General features: G+C 42.7%; 1 protein-coding gene across 1 annotated transcript in view; it reads right to left on the reverse strand.

The window, feature by feature from the left end:
* Nucleotides 1–22938, reverse strand: part of WWOX (WW domain containing oxidoreductase) — a 1431301-nt gene that overhangs the window by 46102 nt on the left and 1362261 nt on the right. The window lies entirely within an intron of this gene.

Here is a 22938-nt window from a genome sequence, read left to right on the forward strand (position 1 = left end):
GGACCATGTTTGATTTTCTTAACATTAAGTTGCAACCGAATATAAAGCTAAGTATTCAGTTGGCTATTATTGCCTAAGAAAAAGAATTCTCTAATAGGATTAATTTTGAGAATATAAATTCTATTTTGATTTCAATAAAATAAAAATAAAGATTTTTTGTGGTTTATTAAAATTGAGACTTGCAGTACATGATTTTAACCTGTGGTGTACATTGAGCTGATACTGCCTGGGGCCCACTGAGGGCAAGAGACGGTGGATTATATCTGATACACCGGCTTTTCTGATACCACTTCCCTCATTTAGTTTTTTGAAAGATTTTTCAATTTTGTATTCCCTCTCTTTTGTGATTTGTGTATACTCGGAAAGGCCAGTGCCACGATTTGTACAGAAACTATGTAGGGCATTGCTCCAGTCGATTGAGGACCCCAGACCCCCACTGTATGGGATCAGTGGGGGATAGGGAGGTCTCCGGCCACCAGCCATCTATGGAAAGGGAGGAACGGGTTCAGAGGAGCTCAGCCAGGTCCAAGTCTGGACCCAGACCTATTTTTGCAACAGGAGGAGGGTCGGAGGGCCTCTGGAAGGCCTTTATTTTTAACTTTTCTCCCTACACATGAAAAAGAAAATATGCAAAAGCACAAAAGGCACCAACTATATCACTTAACAATCACTTATGGTGCGCAAAAAAACTTAAACGCGTTCAAGAATACATTACTGAGAGACCTGATGTCCGGTTTAGAGGAGGTATTTTACCCCTGATGAAGCTGCAAGTTGCGCAGTGAAACACCGGCCGCTGTCGGGGAGATTGTTTACATACAACGGGACATTGGGACATTGGTTATAATTTATAAATACTTGTTCATCTACAAAAAAGATTCTTTCAGGCTTAACAGCCCACAACAGTCACTATCAGGCTTCACGGCTGGGTAAGAGCCGCAAATGAAGACCGGACAGTTCAACCTGGTGAGGTTGAACACGTCGTCAGGCTTGCAGATGCGGCTCTTACTTTAAGAAAACATTTTTCTTTATACTCACACATTTAAGGTTTTTTTTGCGCGCCATAAGTGATTGTTAAGTGATATAGTTGGTGCCTTTTGTGCTTTTGGATTTTCATTTTTAGGACCTACCTAACGCTCTTTGTTTTTTGATTTGAAAGAAAATATGCAAACATTTTGGAGTATTTTCATTAGAGGCCATTTTCGATTTAATCCATTTGGAACAAACCAAAAACGGTCTCATCCATAACATTTTTAGCATTCATTTAGAATGAATGCACACCCTTATTCTGAGGATCCAGTGTATATGTCATGTTCCTAAACAGGCTCAGAACTACACTTAGGCCATTTGAACTCGGCTCTGATTTGCTGTTCATGCCTTGAATGATGGTTGCCAAATCACATGTCATATCTGTTCCAGTAATAACTGGATGAAAACACTGATCTTCCATAGTAGATGACAGCAGTAAAAGACCAACTCACCTATCCTGTCGTCCCAGTTATTCACATCCACACTGTAAGGATACATCCCAGCTCCCAGGCACAGATTGCAACCACTTGCAATATATTGCTTCTTATCTGGACAGTGTGTCATCTTTCATTGTATTCTATCATCTTGGGCAGATGAGTACACAGATTCTCCATTTTGTTCATAAAAGGCTCCCTTCCCTTCCTATGTCTAATGATGAAGCTTTGCAATGATCTAATTAGTTACTTATACATGTCTGGCTATATCTCAAACATCCAGCCTCCTAGGTCCCCTGCAGAGCCTGACAGACAGACTCATTTCTGCAAGGACTTCTAGTTAAAGGACACAGAGCTGTGAGGATTATACTACAATGATATCAAATATTGTTACAGCCATCTACATGCTTCTCTGACTTCTAATTCAGCCTTTAATGAAACATGAAACAGTTGCTTGAATCTTTCGATGAAGCAGGCTGGAATTCATAATTATCAAATAAGAAATGCTATGGCTGTTAAAAATCCTGGGCATGGTACACATCTGCTCCTAATGTTCAGAAGGTTTCTGTTATTGTGGAAGAATATTTACCTGATACCTGCAGCATATTTTCCACCTGCAAGTATCTGATTGCACCCCGTCCCACACAAGCAGTAAAAGCTTCCTACTGAATGACGCAACACGAGTTTTGATTAGTAAAGACTGTAATTACTGAGCATTTACAGTAAACTGTTATTTTTCCTCCGTGGCACGTTTTATAGTGGTTTTGGTACAAAGGTGTGAACGCTAGCACCTCAGAGCCACACGGTTCGTGACAGAGCTAACCATGAACATGGGAGTCAGAGGCTGTATTTGACCGAGCCTGTTACTTAATTATGGAACTGCTTACCTGAAAGAGTTTTGCAAAGGCCAAAAAAAAAAAAGAAAAAAAGATTTGACTTCAAACATAAAGCTGCAGCCAGGTATCTTCATCTGAGCTGTGCTTGGCTATGTTTACAGAGGAATTTTATTGCTGGCATAAAATATCAAAAATCCCACCTAGGTGTTTGGAACATGATATGCAAATAATGAAATTAAAAGACAGTGGCTCTTTATAAAGGAAAATGCTTGGTATAGAGCAGCATAGGACACAGTATGGTTAATATTCAAAAGCCATTTAGATGGATAACTCATATGTTATCCATCAAAATGGCAAATTTGGCATAGTCAGTCACTTATCCAGATAAATTATAGCAGGATAAATCATTATCCGGGTATGATTTACCAGGATCATAAAGGGCATTCCAGGGGCATTTCAGAGAGGGATTTAGTTATCCGGTTAAATTAGTTGAATTTCAGATATATCCAACTAAGTTATCCAGCCTTGTGTGGCTGGATAACTTGCTACTTAACCAGCTATCTTTAAAAGATATCCGGCTAAGTAGCACTGTCAAAACCTTATAAAAAATAAAAAGAAATAAAAGGGCCAGTGGCCAGATTCCCTCCCTTCCCTCAAAAATGTCATACATGCAGGGACGGTGCAAGGGTATTAGGGTGCCCTAGGAGAAACTTATAGCCTGGTGCCCCTCCCCCACTGCTCCCTGGACTTCCCACACACAATTAAAAACTATGCATTTATAATAAAAGATTTTACATGGAAAAGGACATTGAGATAAATATATCAGGAAGGACAGAGAGGACAGGAAAGGGGGAGGAGTGGCTCTTTATGTCAGAAACAATACCCAAGCATCTGAGCTGCAAGGAAGATGGGGCAAAGACGAAGCACTATGGGATGACCTAAAAAAAAAAGATGATGGGGCTTCCATTTCTATTGGAGTGGTTTACAGGCCTCCAAATCAAATGGAAGAGCTTGACAAAGCTCTAGTTGAAGACATACAAAAGATGGGAAAGAAGGGAGAAGTGGTTATTGTTGGAGATTTTAATCTGCTGGATGTAGACTGGAGAATCCCTTCTGCAGAATCTAACACTAGTAGAGAGATAGAGGATGCTGTGCAAGGGACTCTGTTCAAACAAATGGTAATGGAACCCACGAGGAAGGGAGCTATACTCGACAGTAATGGAGATAACGTCTCTAATGTCCAGGTGGGTGCCCACCTCAGCACCAGTGATCATCATACAGTATGGTTTCATATCACAAATAGGATACGGAGAAGTAGCACGAAGACTCGAGTTTTACAGTTCAAAAACACGGACTTATGAAATGGGGAAGTACCTGGAGGAAGAACTGGAAGGCTGGGAGAACGAGAGAGATGTGGAACAACAGTGGACCAAACTAAAAGGAGCAATTACCAAGGCAACTAATCTATGTATTAGAAAAGTAAAGAAAAGCAAGAGAAAAATGAGACCTATCTGGTTCTCAAAGGAGGTGGCTGACAAAATAAAGGCTAAAAGAACAGCGTTCAAGAAATATAAAGGATCCCAAAGGGAGGAGCACAAAGAAGAATATCTGGTAGAACTGAGGGAGACAAAGAAAGTAATCAAGGCAAAAAGTCAAGCGGAAGAAAGGATTGCCAAAGAGGTAAAGAGAGGCGACAAAACATTTTTCAGATACATCAGTGAAAGGAGAAAAGTCCAAAGTGGTATACTGAAATTGAAAGGTGAAAAGGATCAATGGGTGGAGACAGATGAAGAAATGGCAGAATTATTAAACGAATACTTCAGTTCGGTATTCACTAAAGAAGACCCCGGAGAAGGACAGACACTAGTCAACAAGAAACTGGAGAGAAGCAGAATGGATGAAACTCTGTTTATGGAAGAGAATGTATGGGAAGAGCTAGAAAAGCTGAAGGTGGACAAAGCCATGGGGCCTGATGAGGTTCATCCCAGGATACTGAGGGAGCTCAGAGGTGTGCTGGCGGCTCCACTGTGTGACCTATTCAATAGCTCCCTCGAAACGGGAGTGGTGCCGAGTGATTGAAGAAGAGCGACGGTGGTCCCGCTTCACAAGAGCGGGAGCAGACAAGAGGCTGGAAACTACAGGTCGGTTAGCCTCACCTCAGTGGTGGGAAAGATATTGGAGTCACTGCTGAAGGAAAGAATTGTGAACTATCTACAAGCAGCAGAATTGATGGACCAGAGGCAGCCTGGTTTCACCAAAGGAAGGTCCTGTCAGACAAATCTGATTTGACTTTTTTGATTGGGTGACTAAGGAATTGGATCAAGGAAGAGCACTCGATGTCATCTACTTGGAGTTTAGCAAAGCTTTTGATACGGTCCCGTATAGGAGGCTGGTGAATAAAATGAGAAGCTTAGGAGTGAGTGCCAAGGTTGTAGCCTGGATTGCTAACTGGTTGACAGACAGAAGACAATGTGTGATGGTAAATGGAACTTACTCTGAAGAGAGAGCAGTGTTAAGTGGAGTGTCGCAAGGATCGGTGTTGGGATCGGTCCTGTTCAATATCTTTGTGAGTGACATTGCGAACGGGATAGAAGGTAAGGTTTGTCTTTTTGCGGATGACACTAAGATCTGCAACAGAGTGGACACGCCGGAAGGAGTGGAAAGAATGAGACGGGATTTAAGGAAGTTGGAAGAGTGGTCGAAGACATGGCAGCTGAGATTCAATTCCAAGAAGTGCAGAATCATGCATATGGGGTGTGGAAATCAATGGGGGGGGGGGGGGGGGGGAGGGCTGGTGTGCACGGAGCAGGAGAGAGACCTTGGGGTGATAATGTCTAACAATCTGAAGTCGGCGAAACAATGTGACAAGGCGATAGCTATAGCCAGAAGGATGCTGGGCTGCATAGAGAGAGGAATATCGAGCAAGAAAAGGGAAAAAGTGATTATCCCCTTGTACAGGTCCTTGGTGAGGCCTCACCTGGAGTACTGTGCTCAGTTCTGGAGACCGCATCTCCGAAGGGACAGAGATAGGATGGAGGAGGTCCAGAGAAGGGCGACCAAAAAGGTGGAAGGTCTTCAGCGAATGACTTACGAGGAGAGATTGAAGAATCTAAATATGTACACCCTGGAGGAAAGGAGGAGCACAGGTGATATGATACAGACTTTCAGATACTTGAAAGGTTTAAATGATCTAAAGACAATGACAAACCTTTTTCACTGGAAAAAAATCAGCAGAACCAGGGGTCACGAATTGAAACTCCAGGGAAGAAGACTCAGAACCAATGTCAGGAAGTATTTCTTCACGGAGAGGGTGGTGGATGCCTGGAATGCCCTTCTGGAGGAAGTGGTGAAGACCAAAACTGTGAAGGACTTCAAAGTTGCGTGGGATAAATACTGTGGATCCATAAAGTCTAAAGGATGTGAATGAAGAGAAGCATGGGGGTAGCTTACGGGAATTACGGCTACTACCTGGAGATTAATACCCTTATTCAATAAACACACTCACTGTTAATGCAACTCCGGCACTCAACGCAAGAGGAAATGTGGAAAAAAATGATTTGCATTCACAAAAAAACCAGGGAGTAGCTTGCTTGTTGCGGCGGTTACTACCCCAAACCAAATAAGCCTGATACTTCACTTAAATGCATATCCAGCATAGCTCTCTGCTTCAACGGCAAGGGGGAAAGACTGATACTTCACTTTCAGTACATATCCAGCATAGCTCTCTGCTTCAATGGCAGGGGGGGGGGAGAGGAAAAGATTTATATTCAAGCAACAACCAACAAAGAATGAATTACTTAGTCTAGGCAAACAAATAATTATGGGAGTAGCTTGCTTGTTACGGCGGTTACTACCCTGAATCAATTAAGTCGTATACTTCACTAGGAATACATATCCAGCGCAGCTCACTGCTTCAACGGCAGGGGGGAATGAAGTAAAGAGGATTTATATTCAGACACTAACAAGGACTGAATGGCACAGGCTGGGTAAATAAGCGTGGGAGTAACTTGCTTATTGCAGCAGTTGCTACCCCTGACCAATTGAGCTGGATGCTTCGCTTGGATGCAGCTCCAGCGCTGCTCTCTACATCGATGGCAGGGGGTAGAGGGAAACTGGAACCAGGGGGTTGCTGATGGGGGGCCAAGAGTAAAAGATAAGCATGAGGAAAAAAATAAAGTGGAAAGCTTGCTGGGCAGACTGGATGGGCCGTTTGGTCTTCTTCTGCCGTCATTTCTATGTTTCTCTAATATGCCTATTATATTTGATGGATGGATGCCAGCGAGCGGGGAGGCCACCCTCCATCCTGGGCCCCCGCAAGAAGTGAACACCATCTTAAATAATAAAAAAGAAACGGAACTATCATCAGGAGGTGAAGGGAAATGGGTGACTGCGATGTGTGACCACGCCCCTCCCCCGACGTCACTGTGAGCTCCGGCGGCGGTTGAAAAGCGCCTCACCATCAGGCGCCATGCGTCACGCGCCGACGGGGCGCAACAAAGGGGCTCTCCCCTTTGTGCACCCCTTCGTGCAACTCTTTGTGCTTCATTTAATATTTTTTCTTTTACGTTTTCTGTTAAGTAACGTTTTTTTCAAGTTCCTACCTTATGCCTTTGTTAAGAATTTTATTATTTATTTATTTATTTATTTATTATTTTTATTATACCGAGTTTCATGATAGGAATCACATCAACCCGGTTTACAATTAACAATGTGAGTAAAGGCAGAGAGTAACATAGTAAAACATTTCCCAATTCAACGTCACATATAGAATGAAACTTAACAGATATATTAACAATATTTAGGATGTGAGAAAGTTACAAAAAACAAGGAAAAATAACTAGGATCTGAAAGGGGGAGGAAACTGAAGGAAGAATATTAACATTTTAGCCAACTGTTCTCTATAAATGTTCTCTGTATTTGACTATGGAAATATTTTTTCCTGCTTTTTCTGTTTTATGTAAACCGGTATGATTTGCATTTTAATGTAAGAATGTCGGTATAGAAAAATTATAAATAAATAAATAAATAAAATAAATAAAATATATTTATATGTACTATGATGGTGCTAAACAGAAAACCTTGCCAAAACAAGACATTTGGAATCCATGTGGACTTTGGTCTATTGTAACACATATTGAGGGTGATCTTGACCCTCAGAAAACCATGAGTGAACTGAATTACAATTACTATACAGTAAACTCCCATACCAAAGCAGCACCAACTGCCAGCATTCAGTAACAACCCTACTACGAAAAGGAAACACTGCAAATATTACACCAGGACCTAAAACACCAATACACCTCCTGTTAGAAAAACAGAACAAGTCAGGCTGCTAGAGATCCCTACATAGAAACATTAGCAGAATATCTCACCTCAGTCACTCATGCAGAACACAGACAGACCCTCACCAAATACAGAATAAACATAAATAGAAACTTGCAGACAAAAACGGAACTCGAAACAAATCAGACTTTGCAGTGCAACGTTGGAAAAACGGAATGAAAATGCCTCATAAATTATCAATCATAATAGTAACACTATAACAATAAAAAAAAATTGAATATTTCAAAACAGCTGAGAAAAAGAATAAAATCCAGTATTTAAATTCATATACAAATAAAATATTTAAAAACAGCAGATACATCAAATACACTCAATAATAAAAACTAATAAGGATAAAAGAAAAAAACCTCTCTCCATTCCTGGGAACTTTTGATTTCCAGTCATACTGAGATTGTCATGGATTAGTTGGTGGAGGCAGGATAGGGCACATAAACTTTCTCCTCTCTCTCACATAATCTCTATTCCCTCCCCACACACACATACATATGCTCTCATACAAACATGTGCCTCTATCCCCCCCCCACCCACACAAGCTGTCTATCCCCCATGCCTCCCACTCTATCCTCCATATCCCCCCTCACAGTATCTGTCCCTCATGCCCCCGTCCACACACAGTCTGTCCTCCGTGCCCCCCCCACACACTCTGTCCCTATGCCACCCCCACACTCATTCTCTGTCTCCCATGCCATACTCCCACACACACACTCTGTCCCCATCTTTCCCCCCAACACACACATACGCTCTCTGTACCCTGGCCCCCGCAACACACCTGCTTTCACACATACGCGTACAGATGGTCTGTCCCCCCCCCTCCCCCCTCCATACACACATATATGTTATCACATCTGTACACTCTGCCCCGCTCCCCACATGCACATGCTCACAGAGACACATGCGCTGTCCACCCTCACACACACATACGTGATCTGGATCACCCACACATGTTCTATTTCCTCCGACAGTGCAAGCAGCAGCAGCCATCTCCTTTAGTCACTGCAGCACTGGAAGGCATCCTTCTCGTCTTCATTTGAGGAATAGATGCTTTCCTTCAACCCCACAGGCCACAGCTGCCACCGCCAATCTTCTCTTCACTCGCGTGGGCTGCAGCTGCTGCTGCCGCTGATCCTCTTTTCAAGCGGAAGGGCCCAGTCACCCCTACTCCAGATCCTCTCCTCCGGCCCCGCAGTCTCAGACTGGGCCTCCTTCTACCCGCCTATGCAGAGGAGGCGGCCCAATGCTGCAGTTCCTTCTTTAAAGTCCGGCTGAAGAGGACTGGTGAAAGCACTAGGCTGCCACCTCCAAGCCTGTGGCTGCCTAGTTCTTCTACCGGTCCTGCATACATGACCTTGTTGAGCTATGCTTCCTGCACCCCCCCCCCCCCCCAAATTTCTCTTAATGTAAAAGTCCTCTGATTTGTAGGCTGGGCCCCCTGTCCTGGTTTTCACCAAAGAGAAACTACCCATGTATATTTCTCTTTGAAAATTAGCAAGGGCAAAATACATGTGCCAATATTGCGTCATGCACTTAGCACTTATTTGTGTGAATTGGGGAAGGGGGGAGGGAAGGAGAAAAAAGCACGTGTGTATTTGAAAATCAAATGCATGCATACGGTCATCCTCCTCCGAACCTAAATATGTCCACAGGAACAAATGCCTCTTTTTCCCCGTGGCTATAAGTACACCCATGTTACAGAACCACACCCATGCTTTTAGCAGCATTTAAGGAGAGCTATTTTCAGTTAGGGTCACTGGCCTTTTCAAAATTGCCCTCCCCAAAAGTTCCCTTCCCCAGGAAAGAGTTGAGAAAGAAACATTCATGTCCAAATAACCTCACAAAAATGAGTGCTTTAAGGGGGCAATTTTCAGCGGTCCACCCGAGGTCTAGAGTTCGTATGGACAAAGTGCATGCAGATTTTAGCCCAAATTTTCAAAGCGGATGTAATGCACACAAGTCTGCTTTGAAAACCAGCAAGTACACGCGGCCCGCAGAGAGGCATACGCCCACACATGTATGCCTATTCGTGGGCAGGTGTAAATGTGAACATGCAGATTTATGTGCATACATTACAAGATAGAAAATATGCGCGTAAAAGGTTCCCCCGCCCACCAAACGCCTCTTTCTAGTGCGTACAAGTGTGAGTGGAATTGCTACTTTTATGAGCAGAACCCCCTCCCCCCCCCCCCCCCGGCAATTTTCAAAAGCCCATTTATGCGCATAAAATGCTCCTTTTGACAATCAGGTCCTAAAGGAGCAAAGGGTAAAATATGAATACATGTTTGTATAATCTTCATTTGGACGGGCTGTTAATGCTCCACAGCAAATGGTACTGTTGCGAGTTTGTTTATTTGTGTTTATTTAAAACATTTGTATGCTGCCTTTTCCTAGATTCAAGAATAATAAAAGAATCGAAAATGACATCTAAATAGAAAGATATGTGCTTAATAAAACCAACAAACACATATCAGAGGAACGCTGATTAAATCAACTTAAAAGCCTCAGCAAAAAGAAAGGCCTGGAATTGTTTCCTAAACGTTTGCGGACAAGGTTCCTTTCTTCAAGTTTCCAGAAGTCGATTCCATAGGGAGAATGGCACAGAGGCAAACATCCTTCCCTTAGTTTCATTCGGCCTAGGGCTCAGCACCTCTAAAAAGTATTTGCCTAAAGATTGCTGGGCTCTGCTAGTTAATGTATTATTTTTAGCAATAAAAATAACTATAAAAAAGTACTTTTGTTCCTTTATATTTTACAGGTTTGGAAAAATGATGTGACTGTTCTTTTCACTATGGATTTTCATGAAAACGGCACTGAATAGCTTGAACCTGTTCAGGTATCTTACTCTATTCCAGTTTTCTTGGCAGGAAATAACATGCTAGTTGACGTTTACGTCTGGCCATGGTAAACAAGACGCTGATTTCTGGTCTGCTGCTGGTGCACTGCACTGTAGATCCCACAAACTAGTAATCCTAGGCTCTGGATTTTAAAACTATTTACCTTCTTTCAGCACAAAAAAAAAATCACATTTCATCCATTCAGAATTCAGTGAAAATCCCATTTTCTATCAGTTTGATCTCTCTCTGCCCCAGTTCTGATACTCACCTGGATTGAATATGCGCTTCCTTTAGAACAAAGGTCCTGACCCTGCACCAGAGACCCATAATATCTCCAGGTAATATTCTCCCAGAGTCTACCAGTTCCAGAAACAGGCTCAAGTAACTTCCAAATGTGCCAAATTATTTTAGTAGATCTTTCCTTTGATCTGAATCTTTCTCCTAGCATACTGACGAATGCGTAAACTATTCACCAAGAATGTATTTTCTACAGAAATAAACTGATATTCTATGACACTGGTTCACATTGCACGGCACCTGCCCTTTGACCTTCAGGCAGAATATTTACAATTAGCAGCTATTCAAGTATTCACAGCTTCATAAATCAACACTTTCAAAGTTACGCCCTTCTCTAGTAACAGATGGACAAACAGCTAGCTGGACAAGATGTGGTTCACAAGGTTAAAAAATCTATCTGTGTTTTGCATTATGGTCGTATTTCCCTTCTGAAGGAGGAGCAGATGGGTATGTGGTGGCACCACAGGGTGATAACATATCCAATATTTTGCAGAAAGTGGCACGAGATGAATTCCAAAATGAGATGACATGCTTTCAAGGTAATTTTTATCTTCAGGGAAAATGAGGCCAAGCACTGCACTGCCTTCATGCTGTACAGGAATGCTGAGATGTGTTTACAAGCTTACCTTGCAATAATAGACAACTGGGTAATTGTGAAATGAGGTCCAGCCCTATCTTAACATCAGGGTAAGTCCTTCGTGCAGGATATTTACTAATATAAAACAAACCTACATTCAGCTCAACTCTTTTTGGGATCATTAAGTAAGGAAAACCCATTTTGTTAGATTATCGAATTAAAAGATAGTTTTGGAGTGATGTTTTCATTGGTATTGAATTTATTCTAAACATTTTTAATGAGCTTTAATTCAATAAAAATAACTAAAAGAAAGTGAACACTTTAATTAATTAAACATGTTCTTTTGGTACTGCTACTAAAAGTAGTAGTCAGTAGTCAGTTAGGTCGTTGGTCAGTTAATGATTACATTATTACAATTGTGGTAACTGGATGGAGTATGAAACTACCACTGTCCAATTCTTTAAAATTTTTAAGAATAAAAATTAAGCATATAAACCATTAGAGCGCTTGAATTTTTCATTCATGCAAGGGGTGATTTGGTTGAAATCTGTATGGTAATAAATTGTCACCTTTTGAGTGGTGGTTTTATTTTCTGATAAATCATTTCATGTAGCACTACACGACTCCACAGAATTCCTCTGCCTTCTTTTCCCCAAACGCTAGGGATGTGCATTCGTTTTTCACGAATTACACAATGTCAATGATATTGTCTAATTTATCATGGTTCGGTAGCGCTGATATATGAAACGTTTTTTGCCAAAATTTCGGAAAAATTCGTATTTCGTGTTAGTGTGCACTAACAGAGTTACTGCGCACTACATATCTCTTAGTGCGCAGTGATACCAATTAGTGCACACTGTTTTTCTAGCTAACGAACTCTTCTGAATTGATACTTTTTAATTTTTAAGTAGCATTTTTTAGTGCGCACTAACATTAGTTACAGTGCACTACTACATACTTAGTGCGCTGTAAGTTCTATTAGGGCGCACAAATTAACCTGTTAGTGCACACTAACGGGCCTTAATGCGCATTAACATCTAGCTAGTTTGCACTATCTCATTCAGTGTACTGCGCATTAATGCTGAGATAATGCTCACTAACTGGTTGCTAGTGCACAGTAAGGCCCATTAGTGCGCACTAATGCACTTCATCGAAAATTTGCCAAAAAAAAAACCGAACCGTGGAAAACGAAATTTTCTGTGGAGAGCCCGATCTAAAGCCTGAACTGATAGCTTTAAACAAAGCACATCTCTACCAAATGCCACCACTGAGGCATGACTCCCTGCCTGCTTTGCCTCAACTGTTTGGAGTGAAGCAGGAAGGCGGAAGTCTATGGGAGTCATACCTCAGATGTGGATTTGGGGAAAAGGAGGCAGAGGAACTCTGTGAAGTCATGACCTGGGTATGATGTTTGGGGGTAAGCAGTCAGAGAAAATCAGTACAGTTATGCCCTAGTGGTGCTGCTTGGAATATGGCAGACACAATGAGGATGTCAAAAACTCCCCTGTGGTAGTGTTGGGATATGGCAAAGGAAAGTTGCTGCTGGATGTGCTGCCAGAGCCCTGTAGTGTCAGGACACAGTGTTGTTGGGGATGTGTAAGGAGGAAGAAGGCAGATTGAAGCCCCAGTTTTGTTGTTGGGGACGTAAAAGGGGAAGCAGGCTGAGTCAGGTCCCACTTTTGTTGTGGGGGACATGTAAGAAGGGAGCAGGAGGAGTGAAGCCCCAGTAAGGAGAAAGTAGGAGGAGTGAAACTCCAGTGTTTTGGGGGACGAAAAAGGACGAAGCAGGTTGAGTCAGGTCCCACAGTTGTTTTTGAGGACATGTAAGGAGGAAACTATCAGGTCCTACTGTTGCTGTTGGGGACATGTAAGGAGGAAGCAGGAGGAGTGAAGCCCCAGTGTTGTTGGGGATATGAAAGGAGTTAGCAGGATGTGACAGGCCACAGTTGTTTTGATGGGGACAAGTCAGGAGGCAGCAAGATTGGTCAGACCCCAGTGTTGTCACTGGGGATGTGACAGGAAGCAGCAGGATGTGACAGACCCCAGTGTTGTTTATGGGGACAAGTCAGATGGTAGCAGGATTGGTCAGACCCCAGTGATGGTGTCAGTGTATATTGGCCCCAGTGATGTTGCTAAGTCTAGGCAGGTAGATTGTGTCAGGGCATGTTGGCCCCAGTGATGTTGCTAAGGGTTAGGCAGAGGGTGTCACAGTGCATGATGGCCCTAGTGATGTTGCTTAGGGCTAGACAGACAGAGGGTGTCAGTGCATATTGGCCCCAGTGATCTTCTTGGAGACATGGCAGGATATATGTGACCCAATTGTCGGTGTTGGGGACACAGCAGGACTCAGCATTACATGTGTTCCAGCCCTTGGATTGGCACCCTAGGCTTGGAAGGCAGCAGCAGTGTGATTGCGGAGGTGTGACCCAACTGACGATATTGAGGACATAGCAGGATTCAGCTTTCGGGGTGGTGCGGCCTTGATCTGTCTTGGGCCTGGGCAGCGGCAGCAGCAGTGTGATTGTGGATGTGTGACCCAACTGACGATATTGAGGACACAGCAGGATTCAGCTTTCGGGGTGGTGCGGCCTTGATCTGTCTTGGGCCTGGGCAGCAGCAGTGTGATTATGGAAGTGTGACCCAGCTGACAGTATTGGGACACATTGAGCAGATGCAGTGAGTCACTGGATGTGGATGTTGATAGATGCTGGTATTTGAGGTACAGCGGGTAGACAGGCATTCAAATTCCTTTCATTTGTCGTGCCATTCACATGGTAAATCTGGATACCCAAGCAAAGGCAGATACATTTTCAGGAACACTAGCTTTTCCATCAAGGGTGGTGATAGCCTGGAGTGATAAGATTTTACAATCTTCCCTGTCATTGAAAACACTCTTTCGCGGGGGGAACTCAGTGGGCAAGACAAGATTCTGGGAATCTTGTCTTCAAAAAATTGATGGACTCCTCTCCAACCTAAATCTAATACTAAACTCTTCAAAAAGCGAACTCCTCCTAATTTCCACCGAAAACAGTAATACAGACACAAATCCTCCACCGAATTTACAAACCCCACAAGTAAGAAACCTAGGAGCTATCTTTGATAATAAGCTAAACCTTAAATCATTCATAAATCAAACCACTAAGGACTGTTTCTTTAAACTCCAAGTCTTAAAAAGAATAAGACCACTGTTTCACTTTCAAGACTATAGATCAATTCTTCAATCAATAATATTCGCGAAACTAGATTACTGCAACTCCTTACTATTAGGTCTTCCCTCTTCTCACACTAAACCCCTTCAGATGGTTCAAAACACGGCTGCAAGAATATTAACAAACTCCCGGAGAAGAGATCACATATCACCAATTCTCAAAGACTTACATTGGCTGCCAATTCACTACAGAATTATTTATAAGTCCATTACCATTATTTACAAAACCATACATCAACACTCTCAGCTCAACCTTCAAATTCCTCTCAAAATATTTACTTCAAATAGACCAATCAGAGAGTCCTACAAAGAATCCTTACAAATACCACATTCCAAAACTATGCGACACATAACAGCCAGAGACAGGGCTTTCTCCACCGCAGGACCATCACTGTGGAACTCCATCCCACCAGATTTGCGACAGGAACCCTGCCTCCCCACTTTCAGGAAAAGACTCAAAACATGGCTTTTTATGAAAGCATTTCCTAAACTGAACCTTAATCAGTCTTTGACTAATCACTCTGACTTTACCTTAACATAGAAATTAACTCCACAGCATTAGGGCAATTCGTTATTACCTCAAATGCATTGATATGCATATATGTATCATATGTATCTAGTTAAAAACCCCAGCTTCTTTTCTCTGTTCCAAGTTATTACTACCCTGTTTTATTGTAACTGCAACCCTTAACTTTCACTTGTATATTGTTACTATTACTACTACCTTTTTTAATTTTTGTTATTTATTGTTATTTATGACCTCTTGTTACCTCTTCACTTGTTAATTGTAAACCGACATGATGCGATATTCATCGCGAATGCCGGTATAGAAAAACTTAAAATAAATAAATAAATAGTGCAGAGCCACTCTTGCTAAGTGTAGCCATACACTGGACATGTAGTACCAATGTGCCAACACATCTGTGTCCATATCCTCGATGGGCTCTGCAAGATAGTGTGTTACTGAGATTTGAGCTGCCATCACCTTTGCTGTGCTTTCTTCCCAGCTCCTTCTGTGATCTCTTGGGATAGTTGTGAGGATTGCTTCTGATTTACTGTGGAGGAGGGAATGCTAGGTGGTGGTGACTGGGTGCTGCACTACTGCCTGACCTGAGCAATACTCATGTTTCCTCTTGTGCTACATCCCTCCTCTGCCTCAACCTCTGGCACTTGACAGAACTCCTCTGTCAGCATGCTCTTCATATGTGTCAGACTGTTGGCCTCCAGTGCGAGTCTCCCTTTTAGACATGGATCACATAATGTAGTGAGCATGTATGTGGGGGTTTCTGGTCAGAGGTCCTACTCACCTGCTTTTCCAAAGACACCAAACAGCGCAGCGCGTCAGCTCTCATTCCCTATTCCTGTTGAAATCCCTCCAACTTTTCTAACAGGATGTTTACTATAGGGATGTCATCTCCCAAGGTGGCACTTGTGGCTCTCAGCTCCTTTGTGGTACCCTTAAAGAGCTTTAGGGTTTTCACAAGCTGTCTCATGACTGAGCAATCATGATGCTGTAGGGGAGCCTATCTCCTTTTCCCAAGACAGATCATGCAGGGGTGTCTATTGCTCCACTAGCCTTTGCAGCATCGTACGGGTTGAATTCCAGCAGGTGCCCACATCTTGAATGAGACATTTGTGAGGCCTCTCTAATTCCTCCTGCTTTTCATGGAGAAGGTCCCATGCCTTCACACTTCAGTGGAAGTGCCCAGCTATTTTCCTACTCTTCTCTATTAAACCATGCAGATAGATATTCTGTGGTTCCCTGGACCCCTGCCCCATGGTCTCCTTCACTGCTAAGTTCAGGGTATGAGCAAAGCTTCAAACACTGCCTTTACTACATTGGAGCTATTGTCGGTGACAAAGTACCCTGCATTTACACTTCTGGCTCTCTGATCCAGCTGCCAGCCCTCCAGCATTCCTCTAATGGCTCCTAAAATATTGGCCAAGCTATGGGACCCATCTGCCAGGTGAGTATGCAGCAAAGTCCACCTGCACCCTCTTACTCTGTCCCCTGTGGAGCTGCTGCCTGCTTCTACCTCAACCAAGTCCCACCAGTGTGCCCTCAGAGAGAAAAAGGAGTGTGAGGGGTTTCTGAATGTCCAGATGTTGCTAGTGAAATGTACACTGCTCCCCTGTGACTTTGCCAGCAGCGCCTGGATGCAACTACGGCAATGCTTGTCCAAACTGGGGATGACCTTTCTGCTGAACGTGATCCTGGAGGGCACTTTATAGTTTGGCATTAAAAGCTGCAGCAACTGCCTGAGACCCCTATTCTCCACAACCTGCAGGGGGTGGTTATCTAAAGCCATCATCTCACCAATAGTTCTAGTCACCACTTGGGATGCTGCCTGCCTCTTTGCCCATGACAGTGTCACCAAACACCACCCCATTTCTTCCATTGTGGGTTGTCACTTTCTAGGTACGGCTGGGGTCTTCTGCTGCTGGCCTGCCGCCTGACTGGTAGAAGGAGCTGAAGGTTTGGAAGCAACTGAGGAACACGCAATCCCCTTTTCAAATAGTGTCCTCTGCCTTGCAGAAGGGGCCCCCCTGACTACTGCTTCCTCCACCATCCCCAGGTGCATAGTGAAGGGGGGATGCTGCTTCTTCAGGAGATGCTCCATCCCAGAATTTCTTAAATGGCCCACTTGCCTCTCTTGGCTGATCTCCTTTGCGCAATAGTCACAAAGCGCGAGTCCTCCCTGATTTGAAAATGGCTCCAGATCCCAGATATTTTTTTGTGATCCCTTGCCTCTGTCTGCATCCCTGGGGGGTGGATGATGGCGGCACTGAAGTGGCGGTGAAGACTCTCACCCTCTGTTCCTGCAGTCTCGATGTGGCCTGCTCTCCGTTACAAACAATCAGCTCCTGCCTCTCCCCCCTCCATTACTGGAGGCTAAAACAGTACTCATTAAGCCTCTAAAATTCAAGGTCTTTAGCTAAAAACTCTTCCATTTTTAATTCAGGAAATCCTTTAAAGGGAAATTCTTCAAACTGATTTGGAGGAAGAGGATGGCATAACTGCTTTTGCTGCCTCTGCTGTACCAGTGGTTGATTGCGCTGCCAGTGCTTTAGATTTTGCACTTGAAGTTCAACTTCCACAGGCACAGGTGGTGATTGTACCCCCCGGCTGCTGCCTGTCCTTTCCCTCTCCTCCGACATAACAGGGTCTTGGCTGAGATACAGCTGGTGCTGGCATATCCTCCTCCCCAAATTTCAATTTCTTGCGGCTTGACATGCCTGCCTTTTCTGCTGAAGTTTTGGATTTAAAAAAAAAAAAAAATCCCTCTATTTGGGTTGGGGGACTTGCTGTTGTCTTATAAAAGAATCCTTTTCCAAATGCGGGCTTGTCATGCTCTCCACCTTTGCCTGACATGATGTGATTTTACCAGTTGCTGTATCTACTTACTGGGATTTAAATGTTGGAATGGACAAAAGATGAATGTATATGACACTGACTAAGGCGAGTGACCACTCTATGTTTAAGGTTGAACAACACACAGAGAACACACTACAGTACTATTTTCATATATATTTTACTCTTCAGACTAGTGAGCTGAACAATACAATCTCACAAAGCAGAGAATGTTGAATGATGCTATAATATTGCATGAGTGCAGCCGTGTGAACACTAGCACTGCAGTAACAAAATTCATCTACAAAGTGGCTGGTTGTACCTGTGACAGTGACTGCCTGCTTTCTTTGTAGATATGCTGACTCTGGTGCAGACCCAAACAGATAAAGAGCATAGAAAAAGCCTCTCTACCTTGGGCACTGTGGCACAACCAGTATAGCACTGTCTAGCGCTAGCTGCCTGCCTGGCACAGCTGCTGGTTTGCTGCAACAAGTCCAAACTTAAATCAATCACTGGGCTGCAGACAGAAGCCACAGCCTTCAGCCTTTCCTCCACACAAAAAACCTTCCTCTTCAGTGACAGTGAGATGTTAGAGTAAATAAAAATTAAAAACCCGTGCAGATGAGCATACACAGCAGCCAAAATGATTGGAATGGAATGTTTCTGATATTGAACAAGAACGCACTGTTGATTTAAAACACTGTGGAGTATGGAACAACACAGCGCATGCAATAGCTAGGAATGTTTCTTTCTCGAGAGAAAGATTCAAATGCATTTTCAGTCTGTACATACTATAAAAAGTATAGTACAATGATTTGCTGATTTAGAAAAATCCTTCACTCTGATACATTCCCTTTAGTTTTCAGTCTGGTTTTCTTGCACTCAGATCCCAGTTACTCTCTGACCTCACACATAGGCACAAAGGCTGGTTGCTATGGAAACTCCCACATGACCAGCCTCAGACAGGGTCTATTCTTTACAATGCATTTGAATGTAGCCAATGCTTTTCTATGGGATACGTAAACAAATTAAATGAATGACTGGAAAATTGGGCATCCAAATGGCAGATGACTGGAAAATTGGGCATCCAAATGGCAGATGAAATTTAATGTGGATAAGTGCAAGGTGATGCATATAGGGAAAAATAACCCATGCTATAATTACAGAATGTTGGGTTCCATATTAGGTGCTACAACCCAAGAAAGAGATCTAGGTGTCATAGTGGATAACACATTGAAATCGTCGGCACAGTGTGCTGCGGCAGTCAAAAAAGCAAACAGAATGTTGGGAATTATTAGAAAAGGAATGGTGAATAAAACGGAAAATGTCATAATGCCTCTGTTTCGCTCCATGGTGAGACCGCACCTTGAATACTGTGTACAATTCTGGCCGCTGCATCTCAAAAAAGATATAATTGCGATGGAGAAGGTACAGAGAAGGGCTACCAAAATGATAAGGGGAATGGAACAACTCCCCTATGAGGAAAGACTAAAGAGGTTAGGACTTTTCAGCTTGGAGTGAGGGGGGATATGATAGAGTTGTTTAAAATCATGAGAGGTCTAGAACGGGTAGATGTGAATCGGTTATTTACTCTTTCGGATAGTAGAAAGACTAGGGGGCACTCCATGAAGTTAGCATGGGGCACATTTAAAACTAATCGGAGAAAGTTCTTTTTTACTCAACGCACAATTAAACTCTGGAATTTGTTGCTAGAGAATGTGGTTAGTGCAGTTAGTATAGCTGTGTTTAAAAAAGGACTGGATAAGTTCTTGGAGGAGGTCCATTACCTGCTATTAATTAAGATGACTTAGAAAATAGCCACTGCTATTACTAGCAACGGTAACATGGAATAGACTTAGTTTTTGGGTACTTGCCAGGTTCTTATGGCCTGGATTGGCCACTGTTGGAAACAGGATGCTGGGCTTGATGGACCCTTGGTCTGACCCAGAATGGCATTTTCTTATGTTATGACGTTTCATTCATGGGAAGTGCCCATTCTTATTTGTGGGTCCACGAGTGAAATGAATTAGAGTCATTTGTCGCAGACTGGGCATTTGTTTTAAACAAATGCACCTCCCTAAAACTTATCCAGCATTCTTGAAGCTGGTCAGCATGGCAGGATTTAAAATCCTGTTGTTTGTCTGGCTAAGTCCAAACTTGGACAGAAAAATGGCACTAAATATGGAAGTTACTGCTTTTATTCAGCTTTTTTATTTTAGGGGCAATGTGCTAAACAGAAGGACTGGAAGGCTCAGTTTTGTATTGCCTTTTACCTCCAGGTCAGTGGTTCAAACCAAGGTTTAGCAGATGGTGACCAAAAGTGATTACCATCAACAGCATTCAGTGGCCTTCATGAAAGGAGGTCCAGTTACCAGGTGACAGTGGTCTGTATCACAATTAAGTAGTAATTTGCATTTTTGTTAGTGGGTCAGACATAATATACCTCTCACACTCATAGGTGGTTCCTTCAAAGCAGGGCTGAGGTACATTGGCTGGGTTTGTACAAGGAGGCTAAAAACAAGAGTATCTATCTATGACATTCGCATATTTCAAACTTCTTTTTCAGATTTGTTGACTCTGAGAAAGTTAGTTGCTTTCAACTGGCTCCCAGAGGCCAGGCAAGATAAAATGACTTGGCCAAGGTCACAAAGAGTCTCAGAGGCAAAGTTGAATACTTAACTCATATCCCAGGACTCCTGAATCATAGTTCAATACTCTGAACACTAGAATCCTCCTTCTCCCACCAGTTTATACTGTCAGAAAACCTATGCCCATTCCTTCTCTAAGACAGCAAAAATTGTAAATTATTACAGATGAATGTTGATGCAATTTTATTTTCTACATTTGGATACCTAAAGGCATGTATGCATAATCTCATTGTCTCTATAGATATAAGTGCGGAGGGTTTATGTGCAGAAGTGGCTTCATTTCTTCTGCTGGGGATGAGGAGGGGGCAATGCTAATGCTGGTAACCTTGCCTCCTAAATGCTTTTTTGACTGTCTTCCTACAAATGTTAAGACTTAAAATTTTGTAAGCCACTGTATTCCTTATTTCCTTGACCTGGCTCTGAAAGCTTCTGGGATGAAACAAAGTGTTTTCTGTCAATACCAGAATGGCACCACCTCCAGGTTCTCAGTTTAGTGGAAATCATGAGGTGCTACATCGCTGTAAAAGTGACAATTAATAGCTCCTTATGAGACTATTATTAGGATTTTTACTGTACAGATTACTAAAATGAGACACAATGTGAGAGTTGAGGACCTAATGTATACAGATGCTAGATAAGAGGAGAGAAAGAATAGATGTATTGGCGGCATTCAAATACCTCAAGGCTGTACATAACTCACGAGAATAAACATTTTAGATGTAGAAGGAAAGTTCTACAACACACAGCTCATGAAATGAGGCTAGGGGAAGCAGATGCAGGAGTAAATCTGGGAGATATTTCTTCAGCATAAAGAGTGTTAGATGACTGGAATAGCCTCCCATACGAAGCAGTGAGGACAAAAATTGTAATGGAAGGGGGAATTAGAAGAATGGCTCGTATTTTTCCAGGATTAGAAAACCTTCGTTGGCTACCTGTGCTATTTTGAATACAGTTTAAGATTTTTGCCTTGGCATTTAAGATCTTTAAAGAATTTAGCATCAAGTTGTTTGAGCAAAGGTGTTACGACTCGCTTTCTGAGAACTGGATCCAACAGTTTGCTGGAAGCGTCCATGAAAGTCAAATCTAAAGACTGTAACCAAACTCGAAAAAAAAACCAAACAAAAAACAATCATATTGCGGTATCATTTTCTATATGCTTCTAAAATGCAACAATTTGAGGAAGGATGTCACCAAATGCCGCTTTTCCAGTGCTGCAGTATTATTTCAGTAATTGCAGTCCTGTTTCTCAGAGCAGCACTGTCAGGCGTCATGTCCAAAACACACAAATAGACCTGCAATTTCCATGGGCTACTGGATGGAAAAATAATCTTCTGCTTCATGAATACCCATGCCTCCCGACTCCCACTGATAAGTTTGCGATTTCGCTCTTTTCAGTTGAATCCCAGACGAAATGAAGAGGAGGGGTGCCCCGTGAAAGGCAGTGGCAGATGCCAAAATACTGCTGAGGAATTTCAAGTGAGCGAGCTCATTTAAGTCACTAGCAATCAATAGGTCACATATGACCCGCTCAGTCTGGTCTTCTACCCACTTTCTGACTTATGGGGCTGACTGTAAAGTGAAAGTTTTGAGTGACTTTAAAAACAAATTCGAAATTTCATCTGGGGAGAGAAAGACAAAGGAATATCACTGATACTCTGGGAAGGTGACTCTTAAAAGGAAAAAAAAATGTCTATTTTTCAGTAAAGAAAAAAAAAGCTGTTTTTTTTTTTTTTTTTTTTTTTAATAACCAGAAAGTTTCTACTAACTAAAGTTTTGTGGCTCAACTACAAGGCACAGGAAAAAGCTGAAGCAGATTCTGAGCAAGACTGAAAGCCACATGCTAGTATATCATTTGGTGTTTTATTTTTTTGCAGCTCCAGATGTGTGCACTGACAAAGCTGGGCTTGCTCAACAGCGTAGGATGCACTCCCAAGGCACAGAAGTCAACCCACGTGAAAGATAAATCAACACCTTTAGTGACCATTAATGAAACTGAGCTGTTTTCATGCTCATTTTGCTTTCAAATACAGGGAGCTTGTGAATTGATTAAGGGTACTAGAATTACTAGATGCTGGAAGGAAAAAGGGGATTCAGAGACACGTCACAACACTACACAAGCCTGGTTAGGTAGCTTTTATTAGACAGAATCGGTTTAGAATAGCACCAACACTATAAGAGGTTGGCAGAAACCTTTTCTATGCTTGCATGTAGGATAGCTGCCCATCACAAACCTGCCAGTGGAGAGAGAGAGAGAGAGAAAAAAAAGAAGAGAAGACCCTGGAATGACAAGCGTGATACTTTAACAGGGAGAACTTCCTCGGAAAGGAAGCAAGCAATGAGGCTAAGAGTGGAATAAATGGTGTAGAAATGACAATGGCTCTTCAGTCAG

The sequence above is a fragment of the Rhinatrema bivittatum genome, chromosome 7, assembly GCF_901001135.1.
Source record: "Rhinatrema bivittatum chromosome 7, aRhiBiv1.1, whole genome shotgun sequence".
Taxonomy (NCBI): Eukaryota; Metazoa; Chordata; class Amphibia; order Gymnophiona; family Rhinatrematidae; genus Rhinatrema; species Rhinatrema bivittatum.